This window comes from Ambystoma mexicanum, chromosome 7q (assembly GCF_040938575.1).
Source record: "Ambystoma mexicanum isolate Mex_15411 chromosome 7q, UKY_AmexF1_1, whole genome shotgun sequence".
Classification (NCBI taxonomy): Eukaryota; Metazoa; Chordata; class Amphibia; order Caudata; family Ambystomatidae; genus Ambystoma; species Ambystoma mexicanum.
This window is the reverse complement of record NC_090941.1, coordinates 786,220,474-786,238,956: the sequence shown is the minus strand read 5'-3', so window position 1 is coordinate 786,238,956 and position 18,483 is coordinate 786,220,474.

Sequence of the window (18,483 nt, the reverse complement as noted above, 5' to 3'; positions counted from 1 at the left end):
AATAACCCAGGCAGTCACAACACATTTTCATGATACCTCTCCACACAATATATGCCAGTAAAAAACCTTTTTTCAGATCTCAAATCCAGGAGAAGCTCGTTCCTGGCCTCAGGAGCTTGGACATGAAAGATGGTGGCACCAAATCTAACAAGCTTAAACCTGGGTTGGACCAACTTGTGTGGGTCTTGAGACCGTAGATTGCGAGAAGGATGCAAAGATTTGAAGCGATCTGCAGGGTATTGAAGCGCCTCATTATTTTGACTTTTTTTTGTTTTTTTTGTTATTGTTTTTGGTTTATTGAGATAAAACCTTTACAAGTTACATATATATTGGTGTGCATCGACAATAAAAAGAATATACGAAACTGTGCTGAATGTATTCAATCAATCAATATATTACAAACAATGCATGTTAAAAATAATGATTTGTACATCATAAAGATAAAGCTAAAAAGGTTTGAATCAAAACTAGAATCCAACTATAATGCCAATACATCACTATTTAGGCCACATAAGTTGGAAATAAAGAATCAACAAAAACTTTGATTGAATCTCATTGGTAGTAATAAAAAGCAAGTTTTCACATCAGACAGGATTTAGATAATAATATGCAGGATTATGCAGTCAACAGCACCTCTGACAATTTTAGCCCAATGATTGAGAGTAGATCAATCAATTTCAGGGTATGTTGAAGGCTATAGCCCTCCATGCATCGCTTCCACAATGATTCCATAACAATATGGGATTTGTTTAGTGGGCTCAAATCAAAGATTCTGTCACGAGATTCGTCAAACAAATTACAATAAATCACCAAATGTTTCAGGGTTTCATTCTCTTCATTAGAAACACAAAAGCGGCATATGCCTGAACCTATAGTTCCATGGCATCTATGCCAATATTTGGTTCTCGAATAAGTTGGAAATTGATTTAGCCTGAAACGAAGATATGTTTTCCTGGCTATTGGGGAGGGGAATTGGATTAAATATTGTGGGCGATCACCCCATTTCTTGCGAATGAGATTATATTCATAGAAAGATGAATAGGTCCCAATCATGTCTGACATGATGCACCAGTAGTATCTTTCATATGTTTTCTTTTGACTCGGGAGGCACATTCTCATTGACTCTGGAGTTTCATTGATCTCATTAAGAATTAGCTTAAGTTTTCAAGTCAGTTTATTGAGTGAACGAATATTGGGATCACCAAGGATTTTATTAAGCTCCACATGGAGAGTATCTTTTGGAGGATCAACCATTTTAATATAATTTTTTAGGCTTCCCAATTTCTCATCACTGAGAGTGGTAGCAGATTAATCTTGTGGCATATCAATGCATTCGGAATGGATAGTGCTAAGACCAAAACAGTTTTCCATAGTTTTCCCTGTAGTGCATCGAGGATAGCATCGATCTCAAAAGTACAGATATCCGGAGAGTATAACACGATGGGTTCCACTTTAAGTAAGTAGAACTGAATAAGGGGTAGCAAGGAAAGCATACAATGTTTAGGGTAGCAATTTTTTTTGATGCAGCACCACCACATGGGTGTGGTGCATTGCTATATGTGTTGCCAGATTAACATGGACATATAAGTAAAGACAGGCTATTCAGTCAAAAACAATTTTAACATATAAAATGCAAATCTATTTTTACAGTTAAAAGCACACGTGCACATTCAAAAATGCACACTATTTTTCACCTGAAATGCCTATGGTGCAAGAGACACATTTGAAAATTAATAACTAACATTATTAATAAATAACCTGACTAATAAAACTGCATTTAACATAACCCACTAATAAAAATGTGTCTCCACTGCAGAATTAGGCCTACTCTGAAAGTGAACTTTTAAACGCACATTCATTTTTTTCTTTTTCTCTGCTGCTCTGTCCACATAACTACAGGAAGCAAAAGGGCTCGAAGGAACAGGAAATCAGTTGGTTACAAATAATTACTGTAGAAATGAGCCACTGTGTAGTGAGGGAGGAGATGGCATGATTGATTTCTGATTGGAGCAGCGTCATATCAAGTATCATGCTAGAGGCAGTGATGAGAGTTTTGCTGGGGGAGCTTGAAGAGATGGGGAGAACAGTCGGGATTTGGCAGAGATGGGAGAAGGACCTGTTTCCTGGCTGAAGCATTCCTGCTGCAAAAGCTGAGAATTCCAGGCAATAACCCCGGTTTGAGAACGAAAGACGCTTGTTTTCACTGGGGTTAATCTTCAAGGGAGTCAAATTCAGAAAGAGAACAGCTGAAGAAAACTCATGCTGAACAGATAAGGTAATTACAGAAGTGTGGGGGCTGAGTGTGTACGAGAATATTCAGTCAGTGTAGGAAAGGAGATTCCTGTGCTTGAATCACATGTTTAATGTTGCAAATTGAGTTCTTGTCTCCGCCACTCTCTTTTCAGTGTATCACAGACAATGCTGTTACTGTGCTATTTTATTTATTTCTGTAAAGAGTGAGATCGTGTTTAAATGCAACTTTTATAATACACAAAAATATTTGAAAGCAGACGGGTGGTGTGTTTTATATTTACCAATACAGTGCTGATGATGTGCGGAGATGTTTAGACAGTGCAATTGTCATTTTCAAGGTAGCTAAACATCAAATTTGCTGCAGCCGTGTGCACAATGTAATTCAGTATGAGCAATTATAACTAACTGTGTGTGTTGTAGTTTGTCGGAGGTCTATGAGTCGGCAAAAAGGGAGGCCCGGGACATAGTTCACTACCGTATATAAGATAGTGAAAATACCACATGATAGCTCGCTGCCGTAGATAAGACAGAGAGAAATTGCCCATGGTGGCACACTAAAAATGAAAATGTGGTGTTCCTGAAATGCAAGCCTGAGGTCTCTCTAGTGATTACATGAAAAATCTAAGCAAAAATAAGGGGTTCTGGATATTGGGGCCACAAATAAAACAAGGGAATTATGCTCACCAAAATACCACCAACCACGCATACCAACCACGCATAGCAAATACGCATGTCTGTGTGCTGAAATAATACATGTCCACTGTATTATTGTTGTACATGGCCCAATCTGAATACAAGAAGTGATTGTTGCTGAGTTATTTTTCGGCGGTAAGAAAATACCGTCAGGCCCCAAATCTCCACAAAATATCCTACATATTTATGGTGCGTTGCAGGCCGGGAATGTGATCATAGAGTACCTACTGGGTGTGGCAAGCGTGTCTCACACTGCCATTTGCACATTAAAGGGAACCCATTTTATAATAGCAGTGTGCCACTAAAAACGAATTTCAGAATGTCACAAAGGGAAACCACATTCTCAGACCTAGTGCAATATTTAGAGGCAAAGTTGTTTGCACATGGGACTTGGTCGTCGAATAGCACGTTAGAATGGCGTGAACGCATTCAGGGTGAGGTGCAGAAAGAAAAACTAGACAATATTTTTGCAGAAGGCAGCATAATTCAGGTCTGCCTTACAAGATTATTGAATGCAGCCGATAAAAGTGCAGAGAAAGACTGTTTAATACAGCTATGCGGCAAAATATGGTTTATTTTGAATAAGTCCCTGCGAATGCAGGAGAATGATACTGTAACGCTCACCTGATTCCCGTAGAGGCGCCGGTCTTGACTGGGCGTATACCGTATCTTCAAAGGTGATGTGCAACACACGGCTGGCTCTTTGGGCTGGACCTCTGTGCACTGTATGTCTGACTTGAAGGTTAAGATGTCTGCAGATAGAAAATATGGGATTAAGGAACTGGGTTAATGTATGTCTCTCTCTTCTTCCCTTTCTCTTCTCCTGTAGAACCCCAAAGGTTAACGCTCTCACCTTAGGTAAGTGAACGCCGTGCTCTCCATCTGCCTCGGGGCAGGGTGCTGTAACCAGTTTCGTCAGAGGACTGCTGTCCGTCGTTTACTGCACAAACGGTAAGTTTCGAGTAACTCTAATGTCTTTAAAGTCTTTAGTAATGTTGTTTCTTGTTTTGCAGGGTTCCGGCGATGGCGGATGACGGGCTGAAGTGAGTTGAAGATGGAGCCCGTGTGATGAATAGAAGCGCCTGGAAGCACGTAAGTAAGCGCTTGTTGCCTGCTTCACGATGCGCTCTAACTGTCTTTTTATTTTGCAGGTACAAGTTCGGAGCGGCTGCAGGGTGCCGGAATACCCACTGGGTTAGATGTGGAAAGGAGTAATGGCACGTGAGTATTAAAGTTCCCCAATGTCTTTAAACACACCTTGTTTTGTCTTTCAGATGCGGGATGCAGCGCCGAAGGCCTCCGGAGCGTGCAAAGAGTTGGTAAGCCTTTGTCTTTCAGATGCCGGAATGCACCGCGAGGCGTTGGTGACAGCCGATGTACCAGGTAAGTGAAGAGCTGTCACTGAAGACCGTAATGCTAACCTGTTCTTTCTTGTCTTTATAGGTGTTGCTGAAGACTGGATTCAGGATGGTAAGCCTTTTTCCTTAGGCCCAGGATCAGATGCAGAAGACACGATGAGCGTTCTGCTGCAGAGGATGCAGAATAACGCAAAGCAAGATTCATCCATCGGGTGTGGTTTAAATAGCCTCCTGTAGTGCTTAGGTGTCTCCTTCCACAGCTACGCCTAGGTAAGAAAAGAGTTCCTGCTTTCCAGAAGAGTTCCAGTGCTCTGAATCTAGGGAGTGGCTCCTGCCCCACCCAACAGGAAAAGTAGTTCCAAACAGAAGAGGATCAGAGGCTCAACTGGCAGGCAAGTAAGCAGCATGGTCTGCTGCAGGTAAGTCCACCCAAGCATTATGAGCCCGGCGCTTCCAGCGCTGGGACTGGGAATATTTATGAGCCTGGTGCCACTGGCGCCAGGACTGGGTCCAAAAGGTCCCAATTGGGACTGGTTGGCACTCGGAACCTGGGTTATGGATCTGCTTCGAAGGGAGTTGGGAAAACCCTGACCTTTTGGAAGCAGAGATCATGACAGTACCCCCCCTCAAGGCCCCTCCCAAACCGGGCTCCTCCGGGGGTTTTGGCTTGTCAGGAAATGTTCGGTGAAATCTTTTGATTAGGCGAGGAGCGTAGACATATTCAGCAGGTTCCCAGGATCTCTCTTGGGGGCCGTAGCCTTTCCAGTCAATTAGGTAAAATAGTTTAGATTTGGAGATCTTGGAGTCCAGAATGCTTTTGACTTCAAACTCGAGTTCTCCATCAACTAGGATAGGTTTTGGAGATTTAGTTAGTCGGGTTTGAGGTTGCACGGGTTTTAATAGAGAGACGTGGAAGACCGGATGTATCTTCATGTGCGGGGGCAAGTCCAACTTGACCGCTACTGGGTTTACTATGGTAGTGATGGAATAGGGACCAAGGTATCTTGGGTTGAATGTGCGTGGCCCTTTTAGAGGTAGATATTTGGTGGATAACCAGACTTGATCCCCTACTTGATATTGAGGGGCTTCCTTCCGATGTTGATCTGCTCCTTTCTTGTATTGTTCTTTAGCCCTTTGAAGGTGAGAAACAGCTTCCTTAAAGGCTTGGGTGATTGTAGAATGCAGGTAGTCTACTGCTGGTGTTTCAAGATCTTGGAGGGGATCCAACTCCGAGGTTCGAGGGTGACTGCCATACAAAAGAAAAAACGGGGTTTTCCCAGTTCCCGAATGGACAGAGTTATTGTAGGCATATTCGGCTATCCAAAGGATGTCTTTCCAAGTTTTTTCAGTTTGTTGCAGCATGCAGCGTAAATACTGTTCCAGAGTTTGATTGGTCCTCTCGGTTTGTCCGTCGGTCTGAGGGTGGTGACTGGTCGATAGTCTCACATCAATTTGAGCCGACCGACAGCAACTTCGCCAAAAATGAGAAATAAATTGACTACCTCGATCCGAAATTAGAACCGAAGGAAAACCGTGCAGTCGGACGATGTTTTCGAGAAATTCTCGGGCCAGAGTTGCTGCAGTTGGCAAGCCTTTGAGCGGAATGAAATGCGCCATCTTGGAGAATAAGTCCACGATTACTAGAATCGTATTGTATCCGGAGCATGGAGGTAGATCGGTGATGAAGTCCATAGAAAGCGTATGCCAAGGGCGAGGTGGGATGTCAATAGGGCGTAAGAGGCCTGCTGGTCTTTCCTTTTGACTCTTGTTTTGCACGCATACTCCACAGGACATTATAAAGTCTCTGATATCTGTTTTCCAAGACGGCCACCAGACGTAGCGCTTGATCTTTTCTGAGGTCTTGGCCATACCGGGATGTCCTTCCATTAAAGAATCGTGATAACAAGCGATTACTTTTTTCTGTAAATCTGTGCTGGGTAGGTATAATCGTTCTTGGAAATACAATAAGTTGTCCTTTACTGCAAAGTCCTTTCCCTGCAGATGCCAATTCTGTATGTCTGCTGGAGTTACAAGTTGCCTGGCTTTATCCTTAACTTCCTCTATGGATTCTGTGGCGATTACACCCAGAATTCTTTGTTCGGGAATGATTGGTACAGGTTTAGGGTTGATCAAGTGTTCTTCCACTCCCATCCGAGAAAGGGCATCAGCTTTACCGTTCTTTGTACCAGGTCGATAGGTAATTATGAAGTCAAACTCGGCAAAGAATAATGCCCAACGGAGTTGTCTAGAGGATTGGGCTTTTGCGGTTTTCAAATATTGCAGGTTTCGGTGATCCGTAATCACAGTAACGGTGTGTCGGGCCCCCAGCAGATAATGCCGCCAAGCCTTAAAGGCAGACTTGATAGGCAGAAGTTCTTTGTCAGTAATCGTGTAATTGATTTCAGGAGGCGAGAATTTGCGGGACCAAAATGCCACGGGATGCAACTGATTGGTTACCGGGTCCTTTTGTGATAGAACTGCCCCCATGGCAAGGCTTGAAGCATCAGTTTCCACGATGTAGGGGAGTTCGGGGCGAGGGTGTTTTAAGATTGGTGCAGAGATAAATTTAGTCTTCAAATCCTGGAAAGCTTGTTCCGCCTCGGTAGACCATTCAAAACGTTTGTTTTTCTTTAACAAGGCAGTGATGGGCTGGACTATTCGAGAGAATTCGGGGATAAACCTGCGGTAAAAGTTAGCGAAGCCTAACATGCTTTGCACACCTTTTACGGACGATGGTGATGGCCATTTGAGAACTGCATCGACCTTCTTTGAATCCATACGCACTCCGCCAGGTGAAAATATGAATCCCAAGAATTCAACTTCAGTCACGTTGAAAACACATTTTTCCAACTTAGCGAAAAGTTTGTGTTGACGCAATCCTTCGAGGACCATTTTCACGTGTTTCCGATGTTCAGATTCCGATGAAGAATAAACGAGGATGTCGTCAATGTAAACAACAGCACACACATCTATGAGCTCTCTGAGGACATCGTTCATAAAATATTGAAAGGCGGCCGGGGCATTGCAAAGTCCGAAGGGCATGACCTGATATTCAAATAGCCCATACTTGGTGCGGAAGGCCGTCTTCCATTCATCGCCCTCTTTTACTCGTACCAAGTGGTAAGCTCCTCTAAGATCCAGCTTTGTATATATGCATGCTTTTCTGACTTGGTCCAGGAGTTCAGGGATCAAAGGTAACGGATATCTATTCTTAACGGTGATCTGGTTCAGGGAGCAATAATCTATACAAGTTCTAAGGTCTCCTTCCTTTTTTGGAACGAAGAACAAAGCTGAAGAAGCAGGGGACTTGGAAGGACGAATAAACCCATTTGCCAGGTATTGATCCAGGTATTGTCGAAGGTGAAGGTTCTCAGGCTCGGTGAGGGCATAAATTCTACTACAAGGAGGAGTAGATCCAGGTATCAGGTCTATCTGGCAGTCATAAGACCTATGAGGAGGTAGAGAGTTAGCCTGATCCTTCCGGAAAACATCTTGGTATTCTACGTATTCGGGAGGTAACTGGGGAGTCTCTGAAGAAATTGCTGCCAGTGCAACACCAGGTGGAGGGTGACAAGTAGAGACACATTCTGGAAACTGGACCGTTCTTGCTTGCCAATCGATCAGAGGATTGTGTTTCTCTAACCAAGGTATTCCTAGAATAATCTGAAACTGAGGGGCCTTGATCACATCGAACACGATCTTCTCATGGTGTCCATCTTGACTTACTAGCGTCACCTCTTGAGTGGTATGCGTTACTGGCCCGGAGGCTATCTCCGTACCATCCACCGTAGTAATGACGTCCTTTACAGCCTTGGGACAAAGAGTTAGATTCATCCTCAAAACCATTTCATGATCCACATAATTGCCGATGGCACCGCTGTCGACGTAAGCTTCAATTGCATGTAATTGATCCGGATTATCAGGGTTAATGAGGACCATAGGTATCACGAAATGCGAGGTCACGGAACTGGTTTTCACGCTCGGCAAGAGGACCTCTATTCTTGTCGGGTGAGATCGTTTCCCTGCTCAGAGTTTGTAACTTTGGTAACTGCAGCTCCTACTGCCTTCTTGGCAGGTTTCACCGGACAGTCTCGAAGAAAGTGCCCTGAGTTTCCGCAATAGAGGCATAATTGCAACTGTTTTCTCCTTTCCCGCACCTTTTGTGTTAGAGGACCTTTCAGACCCCCTATTTGCATGGGTTCCCTGGAGTCTACTCCTTTGGAAGGAGTTGGCGGTTTGGAAAATACTCGAGCATCAAACTTGGAACGATCTGCCTTCCTGTTCTGCAGTCTGTGATCTATTTGAACGACTAAGTCTATATAGTCCGAACAATCTTGTGGGGGATTCACTACTTGGGCTAACACATCTTTGCGCTCTCCACGTAGACCTCTATAAAACAGCGTAATCCTTTTGTCCTCAGGCCATTGAGTTTCCACTATCAGTCTGTTGAAAGACGCAATATAAGCCAAAAGGTCTTGATTACCTTGTCGCAACGAAAGAAGCTCATTGTCCAAGGCCTGCCCCTGTGAATGTCTTGCGAACAGTTTTTCCATACTGAGCTGAAAAGCTTGAAAATCATGGAGGACCGGATCATCTTGATTTACTAGAGGGATCGACCAGTCTGCCGCATTGCCACTAAGGTACGAAAGCACGAAAGCTACTTTAGCTTGATCAGTTGGAAAGGCTGCTGGCCGGCATATGAAATGCAATTGGCACTGATTGATAAATACTGCAAACCTCTTTGGGTCACCAGAAAATCGTTCGGGCGGAGCCAGAGGTACATTCCCAGGTAGGTTGATCTGCACTGGATTCATAGAGGATGTAGAAGGAAGATTTCCCCCAGATGCGGGTAACGGGGTCTGTCCGGCTTGTGACTGTAGCAATTGTCTAGCGAGATCATCTGTTCGCTCCTTGGAAATAATCAGTTCCCTTCTTAGAGCGTTCGTTTCCTGACGGGCTGCATGCACTTCTGCCCTTAGTTCCCCAAGTAACTGGGCTAGCTGGTCGATATCCAAGGTTTTCATAGCGCCTGGACGGGAGTTTTGTGGTAGGCTTTGCGTTCTGTAACGCTCACCTGATTCCCATAGAGGCGCCGGTCTTGACTGGGCGTATACCGTATCTTCAAAGGTGATGTGCAACACACGGCTGGCTCTTTGGGCTGGACCTCTGTGCACTGTATGTCTGACTTGAAGGGTAGGATGTCTGCAGATAGAAAATATGGGATTAAGGAACTGGGTTATTGAATGTCTCTCTCTTCTTCCCTTTCTCTTCTCCTGTAGAACCCCAAAGGTTAACGCTCTCACCTTAGGTAAGTGAACGCCGTGCTCTCCATCTGCCTCGGGGCAGGGTGCTGTAACCAGTTTCTTCACTGGATAAGGGGAGCAGGCCTCTTGACTTCAGAGGACTGCTGTCTGTCGTTTACTGCATGAACGGTAAGTTTCGAGTAACTCTAATGTCTTTAAAGTCTTTAGTAATGATGTTTCTTGTTTTGCAGGGTTCCGGCGATGGCGGATGACGGGCTGAAGTGAGTTGAAGATGGAGCCCGTGTGATGAATAGAAGCGCCTGGAAAACGTAAGTATGCGCTTGTTGCCTGCTTCACGATGCGCTCTAATTGTCTTTTTAATTTGCAGGTACAAGTTCGGAGCGGCTGCAGGGTGCCGGAATGCCCACTAGGTTAGATGTGGAAAGGGGTAATGGCACGTGAGTATTAAAGTTCCCCAATGTCTTTAAACACACCTTGTTTTGTCTTTCGGATGCAGGATGCAGCGCCGAAGGCCTCCGGAGCGTGCGAAGAGTTGATAAGCCTTTGTCTTTCAGATGCTGGAATGCACCGCGAGGCGTTGGTGACAGCCGATGGACCAGGTAAGTGAAGAGCTGTCACTGAAGACCGTAATGCTAACCTGTTCTTTCTTGTCTTTATAGGTGTTGCTGAAGACTGGATTCAGGATGGTAAGCCTTTTTCCTTAGGCCCAGGATCAGATGCAGAAGACACGATGAGCGTTCTGCTGCAGAGGATGCATAATAACGCAAAGCAAGATTCATCCATCGGGTGTGGTTTAAATAGCCTCCTGTAGTGCTTAGGTGTCTCCTTCCACAGCCACGCCTAGGTAAGAATAGAGTTCCTGCTTTCCAGAAGAGTTCCAGTGCTCTGAATCTAGGGAGTGGCTCCTGCCCCACCCAACAGGAAAAGTAGTTCCAAACAGAAGAGGATCAGAGGCTCAACTGGCAGGCAAGTAAGCAGCATGGTCTGCTGCAGGTAAGTCCACCCAAGCATTATGAGCCCGGCGCTTCCAGCGCTGGGACTGGGCATATTTATGAGCCTGGTGCCACTGGCGCCAGGACTGGGTCCAAAAGGTCCCAATCGGGACTGGTTGGCACTCGGAACCTGGGTTATGGATCTGCTTCCAAGGGAGTTGGGAAAACCCTGACCTTTTGGAAGCAGAGATCATGACAGATACTCAGCTAATTAACAGGTTAAAGACTGAATTAGATGGGGCAAGTAAAAATCAGGAAATGTTGAGAGCAGAATTGGATGTATGCCAAAAAGACATGCAATTAAAATGCAGAGACTTTGATACTCAGTTATCCAAAAGCAAGAAACAATTTGAGGATAGTGAGCAAGAATTGGTACACTTAAAAGCCTTAGTGGACCACATTAGACAGGATAAAGATGAGGTTGTTTCAGAAATGCAGATTTTACAAAAAGAGCATTGTGAAAAAGAATGTGATCTCCAGAGTGCAGAACAAGAAATGATTAAAATGATTCAAGAAGGAGACAAGAGAAATAAAGAGTTCAATGAATGCCAAATGCAAATGTGCGACATGCAGGAGGTGATTAATAAGATGAGTGATGAAAACAACTATTTGCAAAATGAAGCAAACAGACTCCTTAAAAAGTGTAAGGACTTAGAATAGCAAATGTGCATTCCCAGGTCCCAGGAGAGGCGGCAGGGTACCACATTCAATGGAGTGGAGGTGAATTCTAGCTCTGCCCAAAGAGCTAGTGCTCCAGTGACTGGGCCGGTGACTGAACTTGGTTGCAGCGCCCTTGGGGGATTTGATACTCCCATTGGGGGCAGCCACCAATCTCATACACCTGAAAACAGGATTGAATCACAGAATGGTGCAATTCCATGCATTGCAACAAGTAGCCCCATAAAAATAATGAAATCCATTAAAGCCCTGATCAAACCATTTAAAAAGGGCGGTGAATGCTGCATTGAGGATCACTTAGAAGCGGTGCATGACATTTTTAAAGCACTCCAGATACCTAAGGAACAGTACAGACAATATTTTCATTTAACTTTAGATGCCCCGACGGCCAGCATCATAAGGGGATTAAATGAACAGCAGAATATGACCTGGTTGGAGTTTGAAAAAGAAATTAGGCGTCATTTTTCTCCTTTTCAGTCATTGCAGGAGGCAAAGAAAGTCGCTTACACAATTACTGCTGGACCTAATACATCCCCTCGCCAATTTTTACAAGACTTAAAAAGAGCATTTTCTCGCTTTGATGTATCTTTTGACTCAAATTCCAATGAGTTTAAAACTGCATACTTCTATGGGCTACAGAAAGACATCATATCCCAATTGGTCCGTGAATTTGACCGTGACAAGTCCCTTGAATGGATTGTACATCAAAGCACAAAACTATATGAGGTACTCTATTGTCCACAGGACATTACAAAGTCTCTGATATCCTTTCTCCAAGACGGCCACCAGAAGTGACGCTTGATCTTTTCCGAGGTCTTGGCCATACCGGGGTGTCCCTCCATTAGGGAGTCGTGATAACAAGAGATGACTTGATTCTGTAAACTAGCACAGGGTAGATATAACCGTTCTTGGAAGTACAATAGGTCGATCTTCACCGTGAAGTCTTTTCCCTGAAGATGCCAATTCTGTATGTCTGCTGGAGTTATAAGTTGTTTAACTTTGGCTTCAACTTCTTCGATGGATTGTGTGCCGATTAGACCTAGGATTCTTTGTTCGGGAATGATAGGTACGGGTTCAGGATTGACCATGTGCTCTTCCACTCCCATCTGGGAAAGGGCATCAGCTTTACCGTTCTTGTTGCCTGGTCGGTAGGTAATGACGAAGTCAAACTCGGCAAAAAATAGTGCCCAGCGGAGTTGTCTGGAGGATTGAGCTTTAGCTGTCTTTAGGTATTGTAAGTTGCGGTGGTCTGTAATCACTGTGACTGTGTGTCTGGCACCCAGAAGATAGTGTCGCCAGGCCTTGAAGGCGGACTTAATAGCCAGAAGTTCCTTATCGGTAATGGTGTAGTTGATTTGAGGAGCCCAGAATTTGCGGGACCAAAATGCCACGGGGTGTAACTGGTTTGTTTCTGGATCTCTTTGCGATAGGACTGCACCCATCGCAAGACTGGAGGCGTCGGTTTCTACGATGTAAGGAAGCTCTGGGCGGGGATGTCTCAAAACAGGAGCAGAGATAAACTTGGCTTTTAACTCTTGGAAGGCTTGCTCCGCCTCGGTAGACCACACAAAGCGTTTGTTTTTCCTTAGAAGGGCAGTAATGGGCTGGACTATTCGGGAGAATTCTGGAATGAATCTACGGTAGAAATTGGCGAAACCCAACATGCTTTGGACTCCTTTCACCGACGTTGGTGATGGCCACTTAATGATAGCGTCTACCTTTCTTGAATCCATGTGGACTCCATTTGGTGACAGAATGAATCCCAGAAATTCGACCTCGGTGACATGGAAAACGCACTTCTCAAGCTTGGCAAAGAGTTTATGTTGGCGAAGCCTCTCAAGAACTGCCCTGACGTGTTTCCGGTGATCGGCCTCAGAGGACGAATATATAAGGATATCGTCGATGTAGACAACTGTACACACGTCAATTAGTTCTCTGAGCACGTCATTCATGAAGTACTGGAAGGCGGCTGGGGCGTTACATAGTCCAAAGGGCATTACTTGATACTCAAATAATCCATTCTTGGTGCGGAAGGCCGTCTTCCATTCGTCGCCCTCTTTTATTCGGACCAAGTGGTAAGCTCCTCTGAGACCCAACTTCGTATAAATGCGAGCATTCTTGACTTGGTCTAGAAGTTCAGGGATCAATGGCAAAGGATATCTGTTCTTGACTGTAAACTGATTCAGGGCGCGATAATCGATACATGTTCTGAGATCCCCTTCCTTTTTCGGAACGAAGAACAGAGCTGAAGAGGCTGGAGGACAAATAAATCCATTGGCCAGGTATTGGTCCAAATACTGCCTAAGGTGGAGATTTTCTGGTTCGGTGAGAGCATAGATCCTACTACATGGAGGAGTGGACCCAGGTACCAGGTCTATCTGACAGTCGTATGACCTGTGCGGGGGTAGGGAGTTGGCTTGTTCTTTCTGGAAGACATCTTGGAACTCTAGATATTCAGGAGGCAGTTGGGGACCCTCGGATGTAATTGCTGCCAGCTTAATGTCGGACTTCAGATAACAAGTGGAGGCACATTCCGGAAACTGAATCGTCTTTGCTCGCCAATCAATTTGAGGATTGTGTTTTTCTAATCAAGGGATCCCCAGGATAATTTGAAACTGAGGGGCCTTGATCACATCAAACACGATTTCCTCACGATGTCCATTTTGGCTTACTAACGTCACTCCCTCGGTGGTATGGGTAACTGGTCCGGAAGCTATTTCCGTACCATCCACTGTGGTAATAACGTCTTTAACCATTTTAGGACAGAGAGGTAGATTTATCCTGGATGCCATCTCGCGATCCACATAATTGCCGATTGCTCCACTGTCAATGTATGCCTTGCTGGCATGCGAACGATCTGGCTTCTCGGGGCTTATTAGGACCACGGGCACGATGAAATGCGAGGTCAAAGAACTGGTTTTAACGCTCGGCAAGCGGACCTCTACACTTGTCGGGCGAGGTCGTTTCCCGATTCTGGCTTTTCAATGCTTTTGTCGGACGCTCCCACGGTCTTCTTAGCAGGTTTCACCGGGCATTCACGAAGAAAATGTCCTGAATTCCCACAATAGAGGCACAATTGCAGCTGTCTTCTTCTTTCTCGTTCCTTTTGTGTTAATGGCCCTTTCACGATTCCTATTTGCATGGGTTCTACGGTATCGACTTCTTTGGCGGAACTCTGTGGTCTTGAAAAAACCCGAGCTTCGAATCTGGAGCGATCAGCCTTCCTATTCTGTAACCTGTGATCCAGTTGAACCACCAGGTCAATATATTCAGAACAATCTTGCGGAGGATTTACTACTTGGGCCAGGACATCTTTCAGTTCTCCACGCAACCCCCTATAAAACAGCGTAATCCTTTTATCCTTGGGCCATCTGGCTTCAACTACCAGTCTGTTAAATGATGCAATATATGCCAGAAGATCCTGATTACCTTGTCGTAAAGAGAGGAGTTTGTTATCTAAGGCCTGTCCCTGAGAGTGTCTGGCAAATAGTCTTTCCATACTGGACTGGAAGGCCTGAAAATTACGAAGAATCGGGTCATCCTGGGTTACCAGGGGAATTGACCAGTCTGCAGCACTGCCACTTAGATATGAAAGTACGAAGGCCACTTTGGCCTGATCAGTGGGAAATGCAGCTGGCCTACACAGGAAGTGCAGACGACATTGATTGATGAACACTGCAAACCTTTTGGTATCGCCTGAGAAGCGTTCGGGTGGAGCCAAAGGCACATTTCCAAGTAGATTAATTTGTACAGGATTAGTGGAGGTCGCTGGGATATTACCCCCCCTGGGGTCGGCAGCGGTGTTTGCCCCGCCTGCGTTTGTAACAACTGTCTAGCAATATCATCTGTGCGCTCTTTGGACACAATTAGCTCCCTCCTTAGGGCGTTCGTTTCCTGGCGCGCTGCTAGTACTTCTGCTCTTAATTCCCCTAGCAACTGGGCTAGTTGGTCAGTATCTGAGGTTTCCATTGCGCCTGGGTGGAGGATTTGTGGTAGGCTTCGCGTTCTGTAACGCTCACCTGATTTCCACGGAGGCGCTGGGCTGGACTGAGCTGTCGCATGTCTTCTAGTGTGACTCGTAAATCTCGGCCTTCTCCCCTTCTCACGATGTACCGGACGTGTAGAGTGAGGTGTCTGCAGACGGAAGAACAAGGATTTAGGAACTGGATTGACTGAACTTCTCCTTCCTCAGTCCTCTTATTCGAACCAAGGGCGTGGCTTGCTCACCTTAGATATATTAAGGCCGGGCTCTCCATCCTGCGTCTTTGCAGGGGCGCAAGTACCAGTTACTTCACTGGTTCACTGACAATCCTCTTGATTGCAGAGGTTGATGTTGGAAGATACCGCCGTTTACCGCACGAGCGGTTTCTTGATAGTTATTGGAGCACCCTTAATTTAGTCCCTTGCTCAGTCTCAGGGTGTCAAGATTGAAATTGTAGAGGAATGATGCGGCGAGCAGGTGAGTAGGAAAGATGACCGGTTGATGTCACCCTTTCTAATGTCTCTCTTTGTCCTGCAGGTTTAGGTGCAAATACTTCTAAAAAAAGAGGTACGGTTTAACCTAGAGCTAAATAAAACAGTAAAGATTTGTACACATGAAAAAGAAACATTAGGAATTCCAAAAGAAGAAAGGGACAGATTTAAGAAAAATGACTCATGCATGGGGAATACCAGTGAACAGGGAGTAAGTGGGGATACTATAGCTCCTTCCATGGGCAAGCAAAACAATGACCAAACACAGACAGAAAAAGGAAATACTCAAAGGGAGGGTACAAGTCAATCACCTGAAGAATTCTTTGAGCCACATATTTTTGAAGAGGCTGAAAGGGCTGGTATCACACTAAATGATCACAAATGCACAGAATTAAAAAATGACAAATTGCTGAATGATGTTGTTACACATATTCAGTTGGAAGGTTGTAATGTGGTCTCTGATGTTACCCAGATGGATGGGCGAACAGTGGCCACACTCCAAAAAACCTCTGATCATGGAGAAATGAATAAAGTCTCTCGCGCAGAAATGGGTAAAAAGGAGGGAAAAATGTCTTTCCATTTACCAATGTGTTTAGCCAAAAGTGAAAAAGACCTGAGAAAGGTGAGCCCTGAAATCAGTAAGAATTCACATTTCTTATGTGTATTAGAGGAAGTTGAGGACAGATATTATGCACCCATCACTGTAGAAGAAAAATGCCACACCTTTGCTATGATTGACACTGGCGCACAGGCCACAATTATGTCCAAGGAGCTGGTAAAGAGTATCAATGAAGGGAGACCCCCACAGAGTCAGATCACAGTGAAGGAAAATCAAGGCCCAGTGCATAACTTTAATGGGGAGGAGGTGCCCATCATAGGTGTAACTGAGGTGGACATAAAAATAGGAAAGCACAGAATGAAACAAGAGGTATTGATCACATCTATTTGTGAAATTCCATTTCTGATGGGGACAGATTGCCTGAAAAGATTGTCTCCTCTAATAGATGGGGTGAATGGAGTGCTGTGGTCCTTAACCAAAAAACCATTGAGGCCTAAGAAACTAAAATCACAAAACAGCAATATAAATGAATGTCACACCGTTGCCAAAACAAATGATGCTGTGGAGGTATATCTCCAGAATAGCTGCATACCTAGTGTCACTGTTATATTAATGTGTCAAGACAAAATGCAGAGCGACAATGAAAAACTACCTGTACAAATATACTTGGACCCAAGGAAAAATTGGCAGACTGAGCACACATTACGTTTTTATTTAAAAGAGAAAACATGCAAACAGAATATTGCTCCTAAAACAGATTCAGAAAAACACATTACCACTCTGGCAGAAATACACATGGAAGATGAGCAACCATGGGTTCATGTTGGTATAAATGGCTATTTTAAAACAATAAAAGCCACTTTAGCGCTTGAACATGAAAGGAGTTTCATTAATGAGAAATTATTGCAAAAAATAATGGAGAGGGAAGAAATCCTGAGATTTAGGATTAAAAACCAATATGTTTCTGGGTTGGACAGTCCAGACTTTGAAAACCGAATTGCAGGCAGATGCATGCTTAAAATTAGCATTGGGCAGAAAGCAATTTACCATAATGTATGGATAGGGAGTGGAGCACAAATGGGCAATGACATCATGCACAGAATGTGTATGGTGTTAGATTTCCTTAATCAAAAAATATGGTCACGCCTAGGTGGTCCGGCACCTGAATTTGAAGACAAAAGAAGGGCTTATCATTGTGCACAACTGGTTCCTTATGCAATCGAATTACAAATGAGGAAAGATACTATTATTCCTGCATTTACAAAACAGTTTGCAATAACACTGAAATGCAAAAATGGATAGCAGATGAAAGGCTCTGATGCATTTGTATGCCTGAATGAATCCATAAAACAGCAAGGCCTGGATTATGAATACATTCCATTGGTAGATATTGGTGAAGGATCTGTAAAAATTATGGTAAATAATAAAGGTTGTCAGGATATTCATTTAGAGGAAAACTCCCCATTAGGAATGGCCATACAAAAATCACATTATACGGCAGATTTAAATAACATGGTGATTGGAAATATTCCTGAAAAGTATGTAGATGCCAAGGGTGAGTTGCCAGAACACCTGGACTCTCAGCCCAAAGGAATATTTAAAATTCATTCTGTGTATCCTTATGATTCAAATGAGACAGTGTGCTGCCATCAAGAGGATTGCATAATATTTAATTTAAATGAAAATGAAACAGAAAATCAGCCCATTGAAGTGGAAGCTGATATGCCAAAATATTTAAAAGTGGCAGCTTTACAAAAAGACACAGCCCCACAGTTAGAGGAAAGCGCCGAGATTCCCTTACCAGAAGATTTTCCAGAATTTTCCAAAATGGTAGAAGAGCAGATCTCCTTAGCGGATGCATGTGAAAGCAATGAGGATAGGGACAATCTGAGGGAGATATTTATGGAGTTTAAGGATGTATTTGCAAAAGATGCTTATGATTGTGGTTTAACTGATTTACATGTGGCCACATTACCAGAAGGGTGTAGCAGAAATCCAGTGTTTGTACGCCAGTATAGACTACCGCTGGCATGTTTAGAGTCATTGGCAGAGATTATTAAAAATTTGGAATCGCGGGGAATCATCAGGCCCATTCATAGCACATCCAATACACCTATTTTAGGTGTGTTAAAGCCAAATGGTCAATGGCGGCTGTGTGCAGACTTGAGAGAGTTAAATAAAAGAGTACCAGAATCTAGATGGCCACTGCCATT